We start from the raw sequence: 3,774 nt of genomic DNA, 5'->3' as shown, positions 1-3,774 counted from the left end.
TTATCTTAACACTATTCATTCATCATTTTAATTTAGCAAATCATATCTATAACCTTTTATCTTTTTCATTGCGCTATTATGGTGAAAAATCATATTCATAGTGTATAGATTGATTGTAGGATATATTTTGTTGAAGTTAGAAAGCATGGTGCGAGGAAAAGAGTGGTTGTATGTGGAGGAAAAAGAGAGAGGCAAAACAGTTTTGTTTATGGAATGCAAACATTGTGGGCATAAATGACACGGCAACACAACTCGCATCAAAGAACATTTATTCGGCACTAGTCCCAATGTGAAAGAATGTGGAGCACCACCTAACGACAGATGGGTCCATTTTGCAGGGTATGTAAAGAGATGCAAACAGGCAGGACTTCTTCCTAAGAGACAGAAGGGTATGACAGGTCCGTCATATTTGTCAACATAGAAGAAGTGAGTGTAGATCAAGAAGACATGCGAGCTAACCAAGGACCTTCAATGGGAACGACCCGAACACCTCAAAGTCCTTACACTTTTCCAAATGGTGCCATAAGAGGGATAGATACAAGTCCCGGGACATCCAGTAGAGCTAGTACGTTTGGGACTCTACAAGCAGCATTCACTCAACACGACATGCTCAAATTGCATCTAAAGTGGACACAAGCCTTCATGGCTTGTGGAATCCCATTTAATGTCATAAGAAATACCATTTTCAAAGATGCCCTAATGTCAACTTCAAAAAAAGGAATCATCTATCCTGATTATAATAAAATGCGAACAGAGTATGTGGACAAAGTCAAGAGCAGTACAGAAGCAATTCTCAGGCGAACAGTTCTTGACTTTGTTCCAGCGTTTGGCTGTACCATAGCCCTCGAGGGATGGACCAACTCTCAAAAAAAACCATTGATTAATGTCATGGTAATTTGTCCCAAAGGTGCAATGTTTTTGGAGCATTGAAAGAAAAGACATCTCTCTACTTGACAAAGGTATATGAGTGAGCTATTGCTCGACTGGGTGGACTGAAGAATGTGACAACTATTGTTACAGATAATGCTTCAAACTATAAAGGAGCGGGTTTAGCCATTATGGAAAAGTACTCAGAAATTACATGGATTGGATGTGCAGCTCACACCCTAAATTTACTCCTAAAGGATATGGGCAGATTATCATTCATAAAATAGGTTCTTATTGATGCCAATCACATAGTCAAGTTTATACAGGAACATCACTTTACATATGCTTTATTTCGCTCCAACTCTTCCAAAAAAGCACTTCAAATTTTTTGTGTCACACGGTTCGCTACATCATACTATGTTTTGAATAATCTCATTGAAGTGTGAGTGGCTCTTACAGAAACTGTTGCAGATCGCCGTTGGGAGGCTTGGCTCAGCAAGTATCCAAGCCATCACGAAGCAGCTCAAAAATGTGTGTCCTTGGTGCAATATCCTCTCTTTTGGCAGAACACTGACAAACTTGTTGGGGTTAGTAAGCCCTATGTGGAACTACTAAGGGTTGTTGACACAGATAAGTTTGTCATTGGTAAGGTTTATTGGATCATGTCTGAGGCATGGCATCAAACCAAAGAATACAACCACTACAATGCAAGAGAGAGATCACAGATTGTGCATCTTGTGGAAAAATGATGGGCTCAAATGCACACACCATTACATGGTGCTGCATTTGTCTTGGATCCAAAGTTCCAGATGAACGGACAAACCTCCAACAAAGAGGTGATGAGAGACTTTAGAAACATCTGCTCGCAGTTGTTGCCAGTGACAATGGCATGGATGCATTCCAACAAAGGGTGGATTATGCCAATAGGGAAGAAACTTTCGGAGATCCTTGGGTTCTTAATAGCATAAAAAAGATTTCACGCCCAGTATGGTGGAAAGAATATGGAGGAGGCGTAGTTGAGTTACAACACGTGGCGACCAGGGTGCTTTTGATCGCGGCATCCAGTGGTAGCTGTGAGCGCAATTGGTCTTCTTATGACGAGCTTATGACTTTGTGCACTCAAAGTGCAAAAATCGCTTAAGTCCTGCTCATGCCACAGACCTTGTGTACATCTTTTGTAACATGCATCTCCTTCATGCACCCACAAAGATAGCCACACGTGCGATTGAAGTACACTTTGGAGTGTTTCAAACTCATGAAACTGTGGTGGAACTGAGAAGTAGTGACGATGAGATGGAGTGGGAAGTGGCTACAGAATGTTCAAACAATGAAGAGGTTGATGACCTGGTGCCTGTGATAGATGGCGAAATGTAAACATCTTTTCATGATAATGTATCTCACTTTTTCTCATTGTAGCTCTCTATTGAGCTATATATCTCACTTTTTTTATTTAAAAGCAACAAAGTCAAGTATTGAAGAGAGTTCGCATAAACATAAGTATTGAGGACATTGCTTGCCAATCAAATAAAAAGACATTGCTTGAGTCTCAACAAAGTCATCAATTAGCAACTCCAAAACAAATTCATTGTCATAAACATAGAGAGAATACAATGCGTCTCAAAAAAGGACGGGATAAATTGCCATTAAAATTTTCAAATACACTCTACAATGTCTTTAAGAAATTTTGATATCCACCGCTTCTTCAATATCTGGATTCAATGTTGCCTCAAGTATATCCACCGTTTCTTGAATATCTGCCTTGTGACTTGGTCCTGCCTCCTCAAGCAAGGGAGAGAGAGGACCGTACCGCGCTTCGTATCTGGCAAGTTTTTTCTTTAAAACAACTACTTCTTCTTCTCTTGGTGCCAACTTCTCTTGTAGAGAGAGAATGCTCTCTCCTTGGCTGGCTAGTGTAGCCTCTTGAGACACAATATTAACGATTTGTTCATGCTCATGTGGTAGGAGCACAACTGGCCTCTTTTGTGTAGGTGGATCTGCGTCCCCACAATGTGCTTGTGCTCTCTCTTTAGCTCTTCCAAGTCCGACACCAGCATTGAAAGGACGGTTTGTCCAAAGGACACGCTTCTTCATTATATCTTGCACAATGACTTATTGGATGAAGTACATGGCAACTTGATTATTGTTAGGTAGACTGCGCTCCTTTTGGATGAAGCGTAGGAGCAACACAGGTGCAAGCCCTTTGTGTTGAAAATTTGAGATTTTCAATGGGTTCGTTGCATTGGCATGACCTGGCCTCGTGAACAGTACATCTTTCATAAAAAAAGAGGGACAACACTTGCGTAAGTCTTCCAATTTCATTGGTTCACCCTCCAAACCTTTGTTGGGGTATAAAGCTCAATGTGGTCGCCCAGGTAAGTGGGCGGGCCGCCAGGTATGTACACATATTCTTTTGTAAAAAACTAATAAGAACTCACTATGCTCTACACATTACAGGAGAGCGAGTTCACCATATCATCGTGCTCTTCTTCTCGCACTCTCTCTCGCGTCACACCTCCGCTCATACTCCTTCAACTCGTATCAGAGCTCAGAACGAGGCTTGGGGCAGCATTTGCAGGTAGCCAGAGTCACCTGCTCATATTGGAGTGAGATTCGACAGGCGAAGACACGGCCCCAAATCTTGTGGGTGATCCCAAAGGGCTCGTTGTTCTCAGAATTTCATTCTGAGGTCATCTCGGCCACCGTTCGGCTTCGACAAAGTTCTACGCAGGCCATTTTCGACTACGTGGTCTCAGCGGGTGCAAATCCGACTCTGCAAATTTGGGGTTTTGGCCTACGTTTGCAGGTGCTGAGGATATCGACACTCCCAGAGTGTTGATTTGTGGTTGTCTACACATCGAAGGATGGCTCAAAGTTCTTGGAGGCGTGTCACATACGACACGGGTGCAT

The 3,774-nt window shown here is 42.2% G+C and overlaps 1 pseudogene; it reads left to right on the top strand.

The window, feature by feature from the left end:
• The first annotated feature begins 642 nt into the window (after positions 1–642).
• On the top strand, positions 643–2,241 carry LOC147427188 (uncharacterized; annotated as a pseudogene).
• The last annotated feature ends 1,533 nt before the right edge of the window (positions 2,242–3,774 follow it).

Source organism: Adiantum capillus-veneris, chromosome 24 (assembly GCF_014529385.1).
Source record: "Adiantum capillus-veneris isolate H3 chromosome 24, ASM1452938v2, whole genome shotgun sequence".
Taxonomy (NCBI): domain Eukaryota; kingdom Viridiplantae; phylum Streptophyta; class Polypodiopsida; order Polypodiales; family Pteridaceae; genus Adiantum; species Adiantum capillus-veneris.
Note: the sequence above shows the minus strand (reverse complement) of the source record. Positions and strands in the feature narration are given on the sequence as shown.